General features: G+C 33.6%; 1 protein-coding gene across 1 annotated transcript in view; it reads right to left on the reverse strand.

The window, feature by feature from the left end:
* The window catches only part of LOC136849044 (major facilitator superfamily domain-containing protein 6-like), a 725,072-nt gene that overhangs the window by 43,076 nt on the left and 659,510 nt on the right, over nucleotides 1–22,486 (reverse strand). Inside the window, exon 15 of the mRNA XM_067121936.1 lies at nucleotides 7,660–7,734. The gene's annotated coding sequence lies outside the window, so the exon portion shown is untranslated. The remainder of the gene's footprint in view (nucleotides 1–7,659; nucleotides 7,735–22,486) is intronic.

The following is a 22,486-nucleotide window of genomic DNA, read 5'->3' on the forward strand; positions in this document are numbered from 1 at the left end:
GTCCAGCAGAAATACGAGTCACTGACCATGTACTCCAAAGGCATTGACTTGAAAAACTTTATCATGAACTAGCCATGCTAAAAACCCAGTGCAAAGTTGGAGAAATTGGTGGTTCTAGTAAGGTGACTACTATATTTACAGTTATTGATGAATTACAGTAACGGGAAAATAATCTTGTTGCTGCTGCTATGGTCTCTGAACTCAATTAACTTATAAAGATTTACCTGGCCGTTCCAACAACCACAGCCACATCAGAAAGGAATTTCTCAACTCCTCATGGGATCAAAACTTATCTTCGCTCCACTGTGTCAAAGTAGACTAAATAACGTCTTACTCCTACATGCCCATAAAGGGTTAACAGATGATCTAAACACAAAGCAGATGGCCATAGACTTTATCAAAAAAGAACAATACTAGACTTCAGTTCTTTGGACAGTTCACCGACAATCCTAGATTAATCCTTAGCTCTACATATATGTAAGTTATTTTGGGCAATAATGATCACTGCTGAAACAACTTAGAGATACTGTATTAGGACAACCTATTAATAATTAAACTTGCTTCGGCAGATACTGTCTTTTTTTTCCTAATCATGCATTTAATTTCTATATTTTGGCAACTTTGTCTTGTCCCTTGGCCGCCCCCCCCACCACTTTTTAGGAGGTTCATAGGCCCCTGACTGCATGTTGTTCAATCACGTAGCCAACGTTTCCCGATTTTGTCCCACGTACGTTTTATCATTTTTTTTATGATAAGAATCTAGTTTCTTTACTATGAAAATTTATTGTACGCATATTACTAATTGTCACCAAGTTTTCAGAAAATACATTATTAACCAATGTCTCGGAATGTTTACACATTAAATAAAAGAAGGATGTACTAGAAGGTTTTTTTTTCGAACTCTAATGGTTCGCCAGACCATAAAATGATTTCCTGGTTCATAAGAGGTATTTTCGATGGAGCTATGTGGATGCCCCAAAATTATCTGCACTTTCATGAACCTTGTTAAGTTCTTGATTTAAAAATTCCGGGCTACTGACATTCCCGCCCTAAAAACATAGCGAAAAACAACAGTTTTCGTTCTATTTTTCAGTTTACTGGAAGCCTACAAACATTTGCTCTTGCGCTTACTCTAATTCCAGTTTTTCATATATATATATATATATATATATATATATATATATATATATATATATATATATATATATATATATATATATATATATATATATATATATATACACACACATATATATATACATGCATATAGATATATATAAATATATATATATACACTACATATATATATATAATGTGAGTTTGTCTTGTTCTCTGAAGATAATTTGTTTTATTCTTCCACAAACGACTATCTACCGAGCGTTAATAACTTTTTTTTTATCAAAAGTGGCACGATGGGTTTTCATCTATATTTGTTTATCTTTTATTAGAGAAAATATACAATATTTTACATTTTTAATAGTATTACAATCAGAATTTAATCAAAGTTAACTTAACTTTACCAAAAACAAATATAATTTTATCGTACCATTCGGGTTGACAAATATTTTATCATGTACATTTTACAAATAATCTATGTATTTCAATGTTAATATTTTTCTGTAGTTACCCATATAAGATTTTATTAGTACATATCTATTTTTTATTATCCTTGCTTTTATAAACCTCCTGATACTATCGTTTTCTTTTATCCCGCTTTGTGGGCTAACCAAATCCCAACAACATAGTCACAAATCAAAATTACAGCAGTGTCCCTGTCCTTTTTTGATTGTGCTTCAAAATCCAATTTTAAAATTTTCAATAAACTTTTCGTCTTGGTGTGATACATTTCATTTAATAAATCACAAAACCAATTAAGCAGTTTCTTGTTACAGTTACAGAAATAAATTAAATGCATCACGTTTTCTGGCCCTTTGCAGTTTTCACATAGTTTACTATTTGATATTTTCATCATAGACAATCTATCATTTGTGGCCACAATTTCATGAATATATTTGGGCAAAGTTTCTCTATCATAACTGTCAATCAATTTACTGTTAACATTTCCCAATACTGATCATTCAAACTAGTTCTGTAACTGGTTAGGATAGTGTACCAACTAAGATATGCTTTCCTTATTTCCGTATTTATCTGCATAGATTATCCAATTGATATCAAAGGGGAAAATTGTATTTATTCGACAACGTGACAAAGGCTTTTAGTCTTCATTTATGTGTAGGAACAGGAATTTGAAATCCCCAAAAAACGAAAACAAAAGCTTCATGAAACAAAAATGCTCTGGATCCAACCTCTAAAAGAACGTATGCAAATGTCTCTCAGGACTTTTGTTAGGGCATTCTCGTCGTTGCTAATCATGAACCAAAGGGGCAAATGTTTTCACTGCTAACAGTCCGGGGATGAAATTGCTTCGGGAAATTTTCATGGGATTCTTTCTACTGGAGGAAAAAGTGATTTTCGGAACTTGTGTTTTGTTATATTTTACCCTATTTTCTTTTTGCCTATGTAGTTGTGATATATAAGTGGATGTATGTGGATGTATGTATGTATGTATAAATATATATATATATATATATATATATATATATATATATATGTATATATACATAATATATAAAATATATGTGTATATATATATATATATATATATATATATATATATATATATATATATATATATATATATATATATATATATATATATATATATATATATATATATATATTATGTATTGTGTTTAGTAGGTAACAACAGTTTATGGATTTCAATTACTCAAAAAACCTAGTGTAGGGGTGAAAGCTATATATGAGAAAACTACTAAAGATGCTTTCCGATTCTTGTAATATTACAAAATATTTCAGAAATGTCAAACACAGCACACAGTAGATTATGAAGTTACATTTTTTAACTATATTAACGACGGTTATTTTGATTTCACAGAAGCCAAATTGAGGAATTCGAGGAAACCAACGTACAGGAGTTGTAATAGAAAATCTTTGTTTATATATGTATGTTACCACACAGTACTGTATATTCTTACGAAAAATTAAACTATCCCAGAACAAAAAACAAGAAAGCGTACACATTGTGGTTAATGCATATTTTACTTTTAATATTTTAATAGGAGCATATGACTCAGTTTGTTCGTAGGATGAATAGAATTATATCCCGCATTCATACAACAGGGTCGGAGTTCTTAACTGATTCGATTTCAAAATTTCGTGAATAATTCCAAATACAATGCCACCGGGGCTGTACCTAATTATTGCCGTTCCATTTCTTTAGATTCACAGAAGTATGAATGCATAAGCCAGAGGAAAGAGGTAGGGCCAAGTAGATCTCCCAAGTTCACCAACAGTGATGGATAAGAGAATTTTCACAAGTCCACTGTGGTCAGAAACGATCTACCATTTAAAATCACTGGAATTATTATACAGTGAGGATATCTGTTGTAAAACATCAACTTTAGCTGACGTGTGCTTGTTCTAGACAACTGTAAAATACCCTAGGAATTTTACGAGCTATAACAAGAGACCTATAAAATTCCTGAAAGGAACTCTGGGCCAGTTGGCATTCTTTGTGGACTCTATACTGATTATGGGAGAGAAAGCCTTTATATGCTGTTCCATGTTATGTGAGTATTATTTCGCTATTCAAGTTATTTTGTTTTTCTCAAAAATAAGATCATGATAAGGCAGGGGTTTTCCGTCTTTTACGATCCTTAGCAATAGAGTTAATCTGTGGTGCATCACTATATTGTGATCGGAAATATAATGAGTAAAAAGCCAGAATAATGTAAATGAAAGACTATTTTTCCAAAATACAAAAAGGAAAAACGGGGAGCTTTCGCCCGTTTGCACAACGGTCCTCTTCAGCTAACTGTGTCTCCCCTCATCGTCCCCCGTACAGATTGTCGAAGTGACAGTTGTCGCAGAAACAACAGGCACCGATGCAGAAAGTCGTTCACCACCCAAGAATCACCTAGTCACTAAAATTTTAGTAATGAGCACCGTGCGATCGAGCGATAGCCATAAGAAGATCACAACGGTTGGCTCACAGATACGAGGAAACAGCATTACATAACTGCTATATTCACACCGAAAGATTGTTCGATGTTTTCCTGGACTGTCACAAAAATTCTTTTCAATTTGACTTTTTAAGATAAACAAGAATTTTTATTCAGTTGGCTGAAGAGGATCGTTGTGCAAACGGTCGAAAGCTCCCCTGTTTTATCGTTTTTGTATTTTGGAAAAATAAAGTCTCTCATTTACATTATTGTGGCTTTTTACTCATAGAGTTAATGAGTTTAAGTGTTTAAGACACAATGAAAATGTCAGAATAATAGAAACATTCCATTCGTAAACTTATTATTAAAAAAAGAGATAAATACACATACGTGAAATATAAGAGTAAGTGTTTATGTAAGGGTGAATATGTGAAATTAGTGGAAAATATTCATTCAGAAGGTTATAATTGAAAAAAAAAGGAGGAATGACACCAGACCGAAAAGCCAGGCTTATATCCAAAGAGGAGTAACTTGAGATGTTTGATGTCGGAAAACAAAACCATTCAACTGCACCTCTTTCAGCGTATAGTAACAAAACACTACATTGCTTCATCACGGTGAGAATGAAATGAATAGCTGAGCGCGGCAGATGTGGGTTTACGTGACAAGAATGAATTCTTTTCATTCTCTATGGAAAATGAATGGCGGATGGTTCATGGTCTGAGTTGAAGTTTAAACGTGAAAGGGAAATGTCTTCATTTTATTACCATGTGTGATTAATTTTTTTTTTTACCATTAAACAGGCCTAAACTATATATAGAAATAATCAACACAATCACGTGTGGAACAGAAATAAATTTCTGACTCACATCAGGGTCGAACCCAGGCCTTTCAATTGAAAGGCAAGGGCGCTGCCCACTAGGCCATACAACTCATAAAAGAAGTTGGAACCTGAGGGCAACTGCACCCAACGAATTACCCGGGCAAGCTGAGTCGGGGAAAACACGCTGGTATGCAAGCAGTTGGCTTGCCCAGGTAATTCCTTGGGTGCAGTTGCCCTCAGGTTCCAACTTCTTTTATGACTTGTACGACCTAGTGGACAGCGCCCTTTTCTTTCAATTGAAACACCTGGGTTCGATCCTGATGTGAGTCAGAATATATATATATATATATATATATATATATATATATATATATATATATATATATATATATATATATATATATATATATATATATATATATATATATATATATATATATATATATATATATATATATATATATATATATATATATATATATATATATATATATGTGTGTGTGTGTATGTACATATATTGATAAACACAAACACACACACACACACACACATATATATATATATATATATATATATATATATATATATATATATATATATATATATATATATATATCTAATGATACTATATGTTCCTAGTATTTCTCCTTTTATATAGAATCTGAGCGGAAAACATTTTTCTCCGTCATCCTTGCCGGTTCAGAAATGAAGTTATAGGGATCTTCCAAAGGGCTATTAACGAAATCCTGTTTGAGCACTTGAGAGGATAAGGGGAAAGAAGATCACGCTAAAATCCGGAGCAGAAAAGAGACTCGAGTGGGTTTCCCTGTTTCTTTCTGACACCATTTGTTATTTTTCGCCCTGTCCTCCTAATTGATCCAATACACCCACTTCCTAATAGCACTCTTCTCTCCTCTCCAGAATGGTTAAGGAAGGAGAATAAGAAAATATAAGAAAGGGGAGAGAGAGAGAGAGAGAGAGAGAGAGAGAGGGCGTTTTAGGGGAATGAGAATATTATTTTTTTAGGGGCAGCTGTGTGAATGTGTTAAATTATGTTACAAGTAAACATATGTTTGAATTATGTTACATGTAAATATGTGCTAAATTATATCACACACACACGTAAGCTGAGACACAACCTAAGACGCACGCACATCGGGTAGCGGCAGTTCCAGCACGGGAAACCTGAAGGTGTCCCATTGATTCTTGGGTTGGATACAAGTCTCAAGTGCCAGAGGAGAGCAGAGGATATATCCTTGCCAAGTCCTATTTCAAAGATGTTTGCTTGTCCTGTTTATTTTCAAAATACCTTCTAAAACATAAAGAAAGCCCTGTTGACCGGTGGACAGATATTTATAACTATAAATAAATAGTCCAGCGTTGGCCATAGTTGTTGATGAGAAGATTTTACTTCTCTTTAGGTAAACGTCGTTTTTATGTTAATTATCTCGCTATTTGAACGTGTATCATCGTAATAATTGTGATTTAGTTGATGTAGTGCTTTCTATGTCTGATATCAGGTAAATACAAACCTTTCAAAATAAACAAGAATGAATAGTGCTATTGAGATTTGTTGACAAAATAATATGATAAATCAATAACTATGTAATGCACACACTTGCAAGAGGCTCATAAACGTGCGTCGGTAACCCCTAAGAACCTCTAGTATTCCCATTCACCCATAACCCAATTTAATTCTTAAGCTGTCATCCTTCCAAAATATCACCTCTTTTAAGCTGCTTCTGAAGTCATCCACCATGCAAAACTTACATACTGTACTACTCATTTCGTCACCCCATATCTTTCTTGTCTATGCATGATCAAACTACTTCAGAATACGTTGGCTTACAATAATTAGTTTCCCCAAATGACTCTCAAACTTGCCTGTGTTAAAGACTACTTTGCCACTGACTAAAAACCAAATACTTAAGGATCCATAGCCAGAAGTTTCGAAAAATAATTCAACCGGAATCTCTAAAGATAAGGATGAAATAGGTGAATACGTTACCATTGGGAACTTATAATCCGTAAACTATTTAAAAGTAATAATAAGGCTTTACTGCCTTCTTCGTCCATATCTAGAAGAATTGTCGTTTTTAGCATGAGTTTACAGTGTCAGCTTTGTATTAATTATTCCCATCAAATATCTGCAATTTAAGAAGGGCTTCCTGTTATTTATGATGAGAATAAAAATAAACATCAGCTTTTATATATTAATGAAGTTTTCAATTATTCTTTAGAATTTTCATGGCTTCCTGAGTCCTGAAAGCATCACGAGACCCCTTCTAAAATATTAATTAAAAAGCTTACAAAGAGAGATGCGTTCTTCAAATTGTTCAATGATAGATTTCTCTTTTATTTCCATATATTATAGGAATTTGGACTAATTACTAATGGTGAAACGAAAGTTAACAACCAGTTGTTCTGTGTTCAGAATCATGAGGAGAAGTACCTATGCACTGAAGAACTATAATGCGTGCCCTGGTGTAAAGTATAATTTTTATTAGTAGTAAGCGGTGGTATTATTTGTAGCGACGTTAATATAACCTAACTTGGCAATAATGACCTTAAGTATTTGCAGTGTCATCACTTTTATTTTAGTCTATATCATGAGAATTCGAATAGAGGAGTACATAGAAGCAATGGTCGGAGCTCACTTCTTAGCCATGTTCAAATGCAGAGAGAGAGAGAGAGAGAGAGAGAGAGAGAGAGAGAGAGAGAGAGAGAGAGAGAGAGAGAGAGAGAGAGAGAGAGAGAGATGTCACATAAATATTGGCCAGACTGTCAAAGATGAAAAAACAACATATAACTCACCTCTATATGATTATGTGTTGACCACGTGGTTTATAATAAATTCTCACAGAAGTAATCAAAATAATCTCCACATGCCTGTAAGAATTAAAGATGATTTTCAGTGTATTTCCTGGAGCATATTACCAAAATGCTAGAAGAGAATTGAAAATGACATAATTAACAAGCACATATAATAAAATCATCAGAACCACAATATGCTTCATTGAAATAAGAAATAGAGAAAAGCAATAAATAAAGATTCGGCTACAAAACTTGGTAATCTGAGTAATAAAACACTTATTTGTTCAAGAGAGCTATGATAACGAAATTCCTGCAGTGCAATAATTATTGCATTAAACAAGGTGTCGTAGAAATAAACATGAACAACGGAAGATATCTCAGTTGTAGAAAAGTGAAATAAAAAAGAAAAATATAAATTCAGCCTTACTTTCCTACGCTACATACACGAATATATGAGCAAAAATTATGAATGGATTAAAAAGAATGTTTCACAAATACTCTTTGAACTGGCTCTATTTTCTTCGTATCAATAATCTATTAACCCTATTTCGAATCCAATTTCTTTTTCAATTGGATAATTTCATCTTCATATCAGCAAGAGTGGAAACGAAGTTAACAAAATAACAGCTTATTATTGCACGCAAGACCAAAATTCATAAGTAATCTTGAATAAAATCAATTTGTGAAAAATTTTATCTAATAAGATTTAGAGGTGATATATATATATATATATATATATATATATATATATATATATATATATATATATATATATATATATATATATATATATATATATATATATATATATATATATATATATATATATATATATATATATATATATATTTATATATATATATATATATATATATATATATATATATATATATATATATATATATATATATATATATATATATATATATATATATATATATATATATAATATATATATATATATGGACTAATTGTGTTAATGATTATATGAAACAAAATGCCTTGCTAGAGTTTCAAAAAATAAGATATTTTATAATTTTAGTTTCTTTGTATACAAATATATAATTTTTGACACTATCATGCAGTGTAAACCTTAATCTATTACTCATACAAAACAACTAATTTATTCCATTATTCAAATGCACGTCACGTATTGAACTTAAAGTTCCTCTGACATGCTTATGTCGTGTAAAGTAAAAACTTTAACCATATTTCCCACAAACTACATAAATATTTTAAAATTATGTTAAAAATTTCGATTACAATCTTTCTGTGATAATTGAAGGTGAACGAAGAGAAATGAGTTTTTTGTGATGCAAATCTTCTAAGGGCTTTCAAAGAGGAAATTCTAATCATGAATGTCTCAGTCAGTACCTAAGGAAATAAGTGCCAGTGTATCCATGTTCAAAGATAAAAGGATTACTAACTGGAACTTTTATTTAACGTCACACACACACACACACACACACACACACACACACATACATATATATATATATATATATATATATATATATATATATATATATATATATATATATATATATATATATATATATATATATATATGATTCGAAGATGCAACTTATTCATATGGAACAGGCCCACAAGGGTTCAAGCTTCCAAAGAATAAGGTGTTCACTAGGAAGAAGTAAGAGGAGGTAAAGGGAAATACAGAATGAAGAGATCCCACTTATTAAAAAAGAAAAAAATTAATTAATACATTAACAAACAAATAAAAATGTATTAAAACGCAAGGAGAATAGTATTATGGTAGTAATGCACTGCACCTTCGCTTGAACTTCTCAGGTTCCAATTGCACAACATCCTCCGGGAGGCTGTTCCACAGTCCAACGGTGTGATGAATAGGGGATCTCCGAAACTGAGAAGTTCGACAGCGAGGCACATTTACTGAATATTGGTGCTGCTGTCAGCGAATCTGGTTGCTTTCGGCAGATAAAGGGTATCAGGGATCAATTGCAAAGGTGATGCAGCTTATAAAAATGTGACAAACAAGAGACCATCCGTCGATGGTCCAAGTCATGACTACTACTATTAGGAAACAGAAACCTACCACCAGGAACCGCTGTCTCTAAAAGAGATGAATCTCTGGCAGAAGCAGACATCTACACCGGAGAACAATATTCTTCTAAAGGAAGTACAAATGACCTAAAACAGGTTGCACTGATTTTATCGCTGTTATAAATATATGAGGCATTACGAACAATACCTAACTTTTGTGCGGCATTTGCTGAAACTTTAATTAGATGTTTCTTAAAAGTTAGATGTGAGTCAAAGGTTACACCTAGAATAGTGAAGCTTCAGACTCGTTCAACAAAGTTCCATCCACCTGAAGGGGAGGATGGGGTTGGAAATCTGAACGAGATCTGCTACACCATTCCCTGATCCGGTCCATGTACCGACTGAGGGTGAGGGCAGCTTCATTTCTCAAAAGTGGATACTTTACTACACTCACAAGTGTTGCATCATAAGAATACTGAACAAGCTTGTTTTCCAGGCCATCAACCGTGTCACTTGCATAAACTAAAAATAACAGTGGACCAAGAACACTGCCCTGCGGAACTCCAGACACAGTAAGACTGGGTTCACTGAAGATCCCGTCCACAGCAACTCACCGCTGCCTACATGTAAGGAAATCTTGAAGTAATTCAAGATTCTGAATTTATAAATAAGTGCCTTGTGATTTACTAAACCAAAAGTAGAACTAAAATCTATCTGAATTACTCTGCACTCAAAACCCTTATCAAGGTTCCCTCGCAAATGGCATATCAAGTCTAAAAGAGCATCACAGGTACCTAGCAGCTTCCTATATGCATAATGACTATCAGCTAACAATCCTTTAGATTTAACATACTTATATAGCGGCTTACAAATAAATTTTTCAGCAACTTACGAGAGCGCAGGGAGAATAGAGATTGGCCTATAGTTAATGCAGTCTTCAGATGTGCCACTCTTTGGAAAAGGCACTGTATTGCTAAGCTTTTGCTCATTTGCAAAGATACTACGTCGACATAAAAATCTATAGAATCTACTAAACTTGGGAGACAACACTCTAGCAACTTTTTCTAAAAAACAAATGGAGTGTCACCATTCATCTAAGCGACCTCAAAAACTATGGATTAGACACTAATATCTGTCGTTTTCTGTAATTTTTACATTTTACTCCCCTTCCCACACTCCACCCTTAGGTGCCAGTGATGTCTTACCCTGACAGTCTTTCCCAGATGGTAATTCACGTGTATACCAAGTTTGGTTGAAATTGCTTGATGCATTTCAAAGTGTATGTGGAACATACACGCACACACACACATGCACATACATACGTCCATTTTTATATATACAGATATATATTTACTTCAGCCTCCTTAAGTCACAGTATACTGTGTAAATAATGATACTTTCATAAAAATACAACTTTATGGGGTATGATAAAAGGCGGGTCATTATTCATTTGTCTTGAAAAGTCTTGTAATTTTTCTTAGTTAAAGAAAAACATCTGATAATCTTTATTAAATATTAAAATATGATCGTTTAAGCTTTATACAAAAAAAATATTCGGTCACATGTACTAATACTCACCCCAGCTGTATATTATGCAAATCTTTTTACATCAAACATCACAGTTGCAAAAAGGCTTAAAGTTTTTAGAGTTCTCTGTTTGTTATTATTTCTATTCAAGCTTGTCTCTAAATTAGGTAATATTTTTTATTCATTTATATTATCATTTTAACATGAAGAGAAGGAACGCAGAGTAGTAATATGTGGAAAAAACTTAAATTATTCAATTAAATTATTGGAAAGTAATTTTCCCATATATTCATTTCCCTTATTTAATATGATGAGCAGAAAATATGTATAAAAGTATCTGAAAAAATAAATGAATTTTAACATCATAACCTATGTAGCAATAATAATTTGTCTTGTGAAGAGGATGTCAGATTACTAGGATTTTAAATTGTACACAAATTTGTGTTAGTTTTAAATTTTACAATAACTAAAAGGACCACAGAGCAGCAGTATGGAAAAAATGTATTTACAGCTTGAAGGAAAATTTAATTTTTCAAGTAATTTTCCAAGATTTCCCCAGTTCTTGTATTTAACATAATTAACAGATATTATATATAAAAAAGGGTCTAAACAAATTTAATATCAGAATCATATTGATTATGATGACTTATCCTGTGAATAACATGACAAATTTATAAACTTATAAAAACAAATGTTCACAATATACATTTCAAAGAGTATTTATCATTAAATTCTGGATATGATACTCCAGTACCTTATGGAAAAAATATTTCCGAATCGTTGATGAAACTAATATTTTTTTTTTTATATTTGTATATGCTTTGGGTCTCCTAAATAGATACACTTCACCACTGTCCCTGCCACTGCAATGTAATAAGCAGTGTTACTTTATCTATGACGTGAATATTGTCGAATTCTTAAAAGTGTGTGTGTGTGAGAGAGAGAGAGAGAGAGAGAGATGTAAATGGAGAAAAGATGTTCGAGAAAGGAGCCAGACCTACTATTCTTTATAATTGCCTTGCCAACTTTGATTTCCATTTGAAAACGAGGAGCTAAAAAATCCTCTCCTACAATTTCCTTTAGGGACCCGACGTGCCCTTACAGCTCAAGAAAAAATAAAATTGTGACCGACAAATAAAAAAAAGACCTTCTCACCATTTTTCTCTCAGATTCCATCTTCTATCTCTCTGTAAGTTGTTTGAGTTCTTTGCTTGCTAACAAATGAACTATCATTTCCGAATAATTTTGCTCTAGTAGCAACATCTTTAATCAGAGAATTAGAAATATGGACCAGTTATGTTTATTTTCAACCATATTGCATGAGAAGGGCGTAATAAAACTCCAAGTGGTCAACAAAATATCAATATTAGCTTTGCAAGAAAGGTATACTTAAAAGCCCAGGCCAGCTGGAATGGTATTCGCCGTGATCTTATTGAGCTCAGTTGGAGTGATTTTATAGAAGTCTGAATGATCATCTTAGCACTACTATCGAGAGGAGAAATACTTTAAAATCTTCAAGTTCCGCCTTAAAAATAAACCTTGGTTTATTGTTGTATGTGAACTACCCTACCATGAAGAACAAGAAGCTTATCATTTATGGAGGAACTACTGACCGGAACTTTTGTGGTGTAATTTCATTGAGATTAGAAGTCAAGCTCAGGTTATGCATGAGAGAGCTGAAAGAGCTTGCAGGGAGTGCAGATCTTTGGAGCTGAATTCTACCATGCCTCCTATTGTGGAGTTGTTGGAAATGCTGTATATTGCCCTAAACAGAAGGCAAGACTTTTGTCTCAAACCTTTGTGAGCAGTGTGGCGAGTCCTTTACTGGATATTTCCAATCTTTTTTTTTTTAACACTGCTGGTTTCACTGTTCCTAAGATTACTACTATTTTCAGAAAGTTTGTTGGACTTGTAAAATTTCCTTCTGTTTGGAAGAAAGGAAATATTGCTGTATTACCCAACGAAATAAGTCCGCCCTCATGCCCTTGAGAATATACGCTGTTTCCAGTTACTCTTGTTTATCTTAGGTTACTGAGAACCGTTATTGTAGGTTTCGGTTTCGCAAAGGCCTTGGTACTTATGCTGCAGTCTTGTCAGTATCTAGTCTCGAAAAGTGCTTTTCATGAAGGTACAAAAACAGGCGTGGTCGGTAAAGATTTTGGGGCAGCCTTTGACTGCGTGAATCATACAACGCTTATCTTCAACCTAGGATTGTTCTGAATTGGAGGCATTTTAATTATATCTTGAGTGAAATTTTAATAGGCAGAATCCAAAGAATCTGTGTTGATGGGCAGTATAGTAGCTTTAGCATTTCAGGTACTGATCAAGGAAGTATTCTTGGACCTTAGCTGTATATTATCTATACCAATTTCATATGGCTTGGTCTGAAGAACAAATTGATTGCTTACACTGATAATATAACTCTTCTAGCTGCTGTTCCTTCCCCGTGGCCTGGGTCTGAGGTTGCAGAATAGAGATTTGGAATGTTCTTATGAGTGAAGTAGTCGTTGGCCCATGAACCTGACCCTCCTAAAACTCAAAGCATGATAGTCTACCCAGAACAGTTGTGCCTTTGCATCCTGATTTATATTTAAGTTATACGGTTTTAGATGTCAGTGAATCTTTTAGGATTTTAGGTCTAACTTTTGATAAGATATTGACTTTTGATAAGCATATCCTCAATATTGCTTCCTCTATTTTTCAGTGTGCTGGCATCTTGAGAAAGTGTTTCCCTAGTTTTCATGATAAGACTATTATATCAAAGTTTTTTCTTTTTTTCTTCCTTAGTTGCATTCAAGTTTATTTTGCTAGCTCTTGATGATGACCTGTGGCATAAACGCAAAATGGGATCATTACGTTTACTGCATAAAATGTACTGCAGCGATAAACATCCTATGCACTCTTCTTTACCTGACGTAATTGCTGCAAACATAGTGTTTCGTTTTCTAGCATCAGGTTTAACAGTTCTCAGTTTGCTAGAAGTTTCATCTTGGCTACAGCTACAATGTGGAATATTCTTATAATCTCCAAACGTTTAAGCGACTAGTAAAATCATTCATTCTTTCTGCTGACGTCTCTTGAATTCAGGTGTATCGGTTTGATTTTCTATTTCATCATATAAATATTTTTATTTATTTATTTATTTATTTATTTATTTATTTATTTATTTATTTATTTATCGCCTTCGGAGCCCTTTAGAGTTTACAGCCTGTTGTCTCTCTTCATACGGGGTTTTCAGTTAAAGGTTTGAAGCAATACGGAAAGAAATTAATGGATAAAAATATAAAGGCGAAATTTCAACAAAGAGAGAGAGAGAGAGAGAGAGAGAGAGAGAGAGAGAGAGAGAGAGAGAGAGAGAGAGAGAGAGAGAGCGTATGTGTGTGTGTGTGGTATAAAAAAAAAAAAAGAAAAGCAGCTCGAGAAACGAGAGAGCCAGATAGAGTTTCATCACAATTTTCTAGTCGATACGCGCCATAACTTTGACTGCCCAAGTCTATTAAACTGGCAGCCTTTGTGGTGAGGCCAATATTACTTTGGGAGTTTGCAATCTCTCCCAGATCCATTGCGAATACAGAATGGTGGCAGATAATGCGTCGCTGAATGCTTTTACTTTTCCACTTCATACTCTCCTTTTATCGTATATAAAATTGTTTGTAATGACACCTAATAATAACATACATAGTTTTCTTTTTTAGCAATGGAAATTTTTAATGAAGGACATGTCAAAAAATTATGTCCGTTTTTGTAATTATAGTATTTGTATCTAATTTTTACCCCTATGCTTTTTTTTCGTTAAGCTCTGATAAAATTTTACGTTTCACACGTTAAAGGGAGCTTAACTATGGGAAATTGATCGTGGACATTATGTAACTACTGCGCAAATTACAGTATTTATCTGACATTTTCTTTTATCGAAATGCTCTAAAAATTAACGTAATGATATTTAATTTTCATCCTAAAAATATTTTTCATCTTTTTACAAAACCTCTCTCTACCATCATTCCTGTAGAAATAGTTTTGCAAGGAATGAAAAAAAAGGTATATGCATCATTAGTAGAAGTTTTTATCTAAGAGCAAGACTGTTACATTTATATTACGAGTTGACATGATGAATTAATTAAAAGGATTAAATTTTCTAATATTATGGTGCCGACACGTATTATAAGAGAATGATAAAAACCGATCTCTTGGTGAATTCCATATCTTACGAATGTCTGATTACCTGCTAAGCTCGATTTTTAATTTTCTGAAAAGAAAACCATTGAACCTGCTTTGTCAGTCCGTCCGCACTTTTTTCTGTCCGCCCTCAGATCTTAAAAACTACTGAGGCTAGAGGGCTGCAAATTGGTATGTTGATCATCCACCCTCCAATCATCAAACATACCAAATTGCAGGACTCTAGCCTCAGTAGTATTTATTTTATTTAAGGTTAAAGTTAGCCATAATCATGCATCTGGCAACGATGCCAGGCCACCATCGGGCCGTGGTTAAAGTTTCATGGGCTGCGACTCATACAGCATTATACCGAGACCACCGAAAGATATTTTCGGAGGCTTTGTTATACGATGTACAGAAAACTCGATTGCTCCAAAGAAACTTCGGCGCATGTTGCGCTTGTTTCTAATATTATTTGTTCTGCTACACAGTATTCCCAGAATAGCAGACATAACGCAACATAATCCAGACACACCTATTCTTATTAACGCAGAAAATGCTTACTCATACAAGTTGTGTTGATAATAACGTTCTAATCTCTCAAATGCTCTTTCTCCAATCAATAACTTTCGATTACGTGCTTTCGTCACATGAATCTCCCAGTTATACAAGTCACTTTTTACTTATACCGCCAGAGCATATCTGAATGGGGAGTTAATATTTTAGAAAATTATAACACCAAAAATATTTATTTTTACCTAGCTTGCTTTTCGTCCCTTCTTCTAGAATTTCAAGTGTTATATTTTTAAAATTGAATCTAATTGGTTTCCTTCGGAAAAATGTTGAGATCACATTATCTCTTTGTATGTGAATGATAAAGATATTCATTTGCTTAATTTCACGGAATTATTCTTATTTTGATTCAATAAATTCTCTTATGCATTCGTTCTACTTGGTAAAATTTTCAAGAGGCTGCGTCGATCTCTTTACAGGACTGAATTTGGGTGCTCTTTTATTTTATCCTCTTCATTAGAATGATTGAAAGAATTCAAAAAAAAATAATGACTTAATCCTCACTCATTCTTCAGCAAGACTGGTATTTATTTGTTTTTTGTTGTTGCTTTTATAAACATTTACAAGACCATCCCATACTATATTTATATGACATTGCTATTGTTATAATTTAGATATATTAGGCCACTGGGTAATTTCTGCAGTCGTTATTCTCACCCTACTGCCTCGTACTTGAGCGATAGGTAAAAATTAAAGAAAGGTGAAACTTTAGAAGCAGAATAGCTAAATAAGAAGAGACCCATAGAAGCGGATGAAAAGCAAAAGTAAATGACAGAAAACATTACAGTTGAGGCCATGAGGTTTAATCTTAATTTCCTCTGCTCTTTATCTCTCCCTGAAGAACACAACCTTCGGGTGAGCATTATGAATTTAGACCTCTCCCGGGTGACACTGGACCTGTTAGAGGGGAGGGGGAAATCAGGCCACCTCACGTGGTATACTGCATGGATTATTTTAGGTTTTTGCAGAATCCCCTTTTTATCCTTTTACTTTACCTCTTCACACTTCCTTTTTTTCTCATCTTGATGTCCAACCACTCTGGTGCCCTCTTTTCTTTCCCTTGAGCTCTGAGTCTCAAGGGTTGGAAGTGCCCCAGTGCTTGGCTGTAAGGCCAAATTTTCAAAAATTATTGTATAAACTACTGTGAGTGCAGAAATGTGACTTTTGCCCTCCTCCTTATTGCTCAACCTTTAAAATGATTCCAGTCATCTGATAGCTTTCGGATTCTTTATCTACTTCCCTAATCTTGAACTGATATAACATACAATTTGAAAATCGTACCTGAGATATTTTCACTAGATCAACTCTGTGAGTTAATTGTACGGTCGTCATATATCTGTTCAAAGTAATAATCGATGATGATCGAGATATAGTACAGATGTATTTCAACTCTTTCCTGACAGATTTACTGTGCAATCTTTGCTGGAGAGTGAGAGTATCTCATGCTGGGGAAATTAACCATCTAAACTATGCTTTAGTCCAGTTTCATTCATCCTTTTCCAAAGATCCCATTGAAAATGGAAAAAATATGTAGACTTTTGAAGCCTGTTCTTCAATTAAATCACCATAAGCACTATATATGTATGTGTATATATATATATATATATATATATATATATATATATATATATATATATATATATATACACACACACACACACACACATATATATATATATATATATATATATATATATATATATATATATATATATATATATATATATATATCAATAAATTGTAATGTTTGTACTTTATCGCACACCTGGGAGAGATCATTACTACTTCATCTATAACATACTCACGATCTTTAACAAGGTATGTGTGTGGTAGCACAAATATATTGTATTATATGAATTAAGGAATATGGCGACAAAAATCGACAAATTCATCACATTTATATTATGCATTTTAAATGCATTTTTCCACGACGAAAATGATGTAATGATAAGGACACATATCAGAAAATTTGTATGATCTCTGTTTGATCACAATTACCCAGAATGAGATGAAATGAAAGAATTATAATGGAGTCAGTGACTGTTAGCTTATAGTTACCTGACCCATTAGCCGTCGGCAATCATCTCGGGTGGAATGTGAAAGAAGAATAAAATATATCCCCCAATTGATATGGGAAAAATAGGATCTCATTCCATTGTCTGAAATTTCTTGGTTCATTATACGGTAAAAAAAAAAAATAACTGAAGTCAAGGGGATGAGGGGGTAGGATATCGTACTTTTTCTTTGTGGAGCGGGGGAAGGGTGGAAAAAACACGTTATAAGTTTATAAATGTATTTTATAAGCTTTTTCTCTCTTATTCTTTCTCTATCACCATGACCTTTAAGCTGATTTTTACTGGAAATAAAAATGATAGAATCTAGTTTTATGAAAGACAAATTTTTAAAGAATATGAATATCAGCCAACAAATATATAAACCCGAAATATTTTTATAATAAATGGAAATATGTACAATACATAAATTTTATGGATGGAAGCATACCTGGGACTAGACCTCAAATAAACACGATTTTAAGTGGATTACTGGCCTCACACGTTAATAACTTTACAGCTCAAATCTTTTTTCCACTTATCACGTGTAAATATCTTTTTTCAACCGGCTGTATGTTCTTTTATATTTCCACCACTGTGCATCAGTACTTTTGAAGATTTCTCAGAAACACTAAAGTTGAAACCGGTCGGAATTAATACCTAGTTTTTCATTTTTCTCTGCGGTACATCTATATGTGCACATCATGAGCTCTGTTGAACTCAAGCAACAATGGATATCACGCGCTTTTTTCGATCTTTCTTTGCCATTTTTTTCCATCTTGGACTATGCCAAGTAATATATATATACATATATGTGTGTATGTGTGTGTGTGTGTGTGTGTGTGTGTGTGTGTGTGTGTGTGTGTGTGTGTGGGCGTCTATCTCTATGAACAAAACAGAGAAATTTTCATACATGCATGCACACCATAGTTACGTATTTATCATGGAATTGAGTTTGCCTCTTTTCTCAGTGTCTTCTCTTATTTTTGTGATTTTTTTTACAGTAAAGAATGAAATGAAGAAAGAAAATTTGCCAGCAGTTTTATAAAAATAAAGGAAAAGCAAAAAAAAAAAAACGTTCTGGGTACTATGATACCAGCATGTACCCTATCGAAATAAAAAAAAAAAATAGCTTTTCCATCAAACCAGTCCGCTGGGGAGTCTCAGAGAGGTTTCCAGAAGCGTTTGCCTTTAAAAATAAACTCTTTTTTATAAAATGAAACTTTGCTATGAACGGAGGCTTTTCTGAACGTAAGTAGTAATACAAATGAGTGAAAAAACAATACTGTTTTTGGGGAAAATTATTAATTATCTTTATATTTATTATGATGTTTTCTACTTGCCTTGTACTTTGATCTATTGTTCGTACTATTATACTTTCTCGGAATTTAGAGTTTAGGCTTATATTTTAGAAGTATCTTTTACTATAACATAATTTTCCTATATATAGACAAAAACTGCTGGTGTGCTAACATTACTTCTTCTTTCGACCTTATCAGTCCCACTGTATAGCAGGGTCGGCCGCTCGAGTCAACTTCTCCATCTATTTCTATTCCTAGCATCTTCTTCCCCTAGTTCCACCTCACCACATCCATCCATCTCATCTGCTGACGCCCCACACTCCTCCTCCACATCGCTGGCATGTTCTTAGCTCTCTTGATTGATCTCACCTCCTCTCTATTTATTACAAGGCTACAGTATGTCAAACGAGCTTCCCTAGCCTTCTCCTTTACATTGCATATACCACACATTCTCCTTATATCTTGACTCTCCCTCCTTTCCAGCAATCCATCTCACCATCATCATCTCGGTTCTTTCCTACAGTCCCTCCTCTTTCCTCTTGAGTGCCCAGGTTTCTGCCCCATATAATAGTACGGGCCTGATAACTGTCTTATAAATCTTCATTTTGAGCTTTAATGGCATTTTCTTGTTTAAAACAACTCCAGTTACTTGTCTCCATTTTTGCCCTGCTTCTTTCACTGTCTGTCTCACTGCTTTCTCAGTGCCTCCCTCTTCTGTTATTATTGATCCCAAATAGTTAAAACTCATTGTTCTGCTTTAGCACTGTACCATCTTCCACTTAAATATTTACTTCTCCATGTCCTTCTCTACTACTAGTCATTAGTTCTGTCTTTCCAATGTTCACTTTAAATTCTTTCCTTTCTAGGGCTCCTTCCCATGCTAAAAACCTTTCTTGCAGTTCTTACTCTGTCTGGTGTGTTAACATTACTATAGGCTATAAAGATGAAAACTCGTTTAATCTCACGTATTTCTATTGATTTGCTTCATTTGAGTTATATAAAGTCAAAATCGTCTCCTCGTTTTACTTTGATATAACAAATGACATGTTTTAACTCAAAAAACTCTATTTATATCAGATGAGTTGGGTACTGTTTTTAACAAAATTGTCTCCATGATTCTCTAAATATACCTAACACAAGTAAGGCATTCACCACCATATAGTTACATGCCTGTGAATGCCTTACTTGTGTTAGTTATATTTAGAGAATCATGGAGACAATTTTGTTAAAAACAGTACCCAACTCATCTGATAGAAATAGAGTTTTTTTTAGTTAAAACATGTTATTTGTTATATCAATGTAAAACGAGGAAACGATTTTGACTTTATATAAGTCAAATGAAGCAAATCAATGGAAATACGTGAGATTAAACGAGTTTTCATCTTCACAGCGTATAGTAATGTTAACACACCAGTAGTTTTTGTTTATATATAGGGAAATTATGTTATAGTAAAAGAGACTTCTAAAATATAAGCATAAACTCTGAATTCCGGGAAAGTATAATGGTACGAACAATAGATCAAAGTACAGGCAATTAGAAAACATCCTAATAAGTATAAAGATAATTACTAATTTTCCCAAAACAGTGTTGTATTTACTCATTTGTATGACTACTTACGTTCAGAAAAACCTACGTTCATAGCAAAGTTTCATTTTATGAAGAGTTTATTTTTAAAGGCAAACGCTTCTGGAAACCTCTCTGAGACTTCCCAGCGGACTGGTTTGATGGAAAAGCTTTTTTTTTTTTTCGATAGGGTACATGCTGGTATGACAGTACCCAGAACGTTTCGTATTTTTTCGCTTTTCCTTTATTTTTATAAAACTGCTGGCAAATTTTCTTTCTTGATTTCATTCTTTACTGTCAAAAATCCCAAAAATAAGAGAAGGCACTGGGAAAATAGGCAAACTCGAATCCACGATAAATACGTAACTAAGAATTTTGTAAATAGTCACGATTTGTGTAATGTTTTTACTTAAATACAGTAAAAACGTGTTTATACTGGCTGTCCCAACTCACACTTAAACGGAAATCGTGTTCAGACATTTCGAATTAAGAGGAATCAGTGTTTAGTGCTGATATACACTTCACTGCTAATCCAGTGAATTATAAAATCTAAGTGAAATGTTTAAAACTTGCTTTGGAGAGAAAAATGACTGTTGAGATGTTAATGGGGATAGAAGTATGCCATGAGTCAGTCCCAATCTGATGACACGCACTCATCCACAATTTAAGTTTAACTGATATTCACGCCAATCACTGTCAATGATATCCTATGCATGTAGGAAACTTGTGTCATCCGGCGAGTGGAGGATACTCTTATATTTGCAAAAGCACAGTAAAACTTTAAGAAATTAGGCAACATCCAATACACCGAAGTATTGCAGATGTAGCATCATTACCATGTCATGTTACTCCGTCTTTCCTTTACATAATATTCTCTTAGGGGAGAGAGAGAGAGAGAGAGAGAGAGAGAGAGAGAGAGAGAGAGAGAGAGAGAGAGAGAGAGAGAGAGAGAGAGTTGTTCAAGGATGGACTCTAATTGATGATAAAACAAGAAAAAAAATCTACTAGGATGTCAAGGCTCGACAAGAATAGAGAGACCACCCTATCCGTTGGATAAAAACGAACGAGAGAAAGGAAAGAAATAAAAGTGGGTACACATGAACACAAAGAAATACTTTCACCCTACAATTTGGAAAGAGACCACGGAGACAAAGAAACCGACTAAATGTTACAACCTTAAACTGGAAGAATCAATGAAAGTAAAGTTTTACTTCGGAATAGGAACCTTTACTTTAAAATATAAAATGCTACAAAAATAAGACAGAGAGAAAGGGAAGACTTCCAAGTTCTTTATCAATACAAAAACACGCATACGAAGAGAGAGAGAGAGAGAGAGAGAGAGAGAGAGAGAGAGAGAGAGAGAGAGAGAGAGAGAGAGAGAGAGAGGTCCAAAAATTCTACAGAGAAAAGATAGGGTGTTCATTGTTACAGCAGATCATATAATAAAGGAGAAGAGACTTCAACCCTTCCACGGCATTATTACGTACTAACAGTAACAGACGACACGAGTTGGCTATTCCAGCTGAGAAAAACAAAGCTATTAGGGCGATCAGTCCAGGTCTTTGGAACAGGAATAACACCAAATACCATACGTTGGCAATAAAAGGGCTTCCACATTTCATGCGCTTTAATGA

This window comes from Macrobrachium rosenbergii, chromosome 20 (genome assembly GCF_040412425.1).
Source record: "Macrobrachium rosenbergii isolate ZJJX-2024 chromosome 20, ASM4041242v1, whole genome shotgun sequence".
NCBI classification, from domain to species: domain Eukaryota; kingdom Metazoa; phylum Arthropoda; class Malacostraca; order Decapoda; family Palaemonidae; genus Macrobrachium; species Macrobrachium rosenbergii.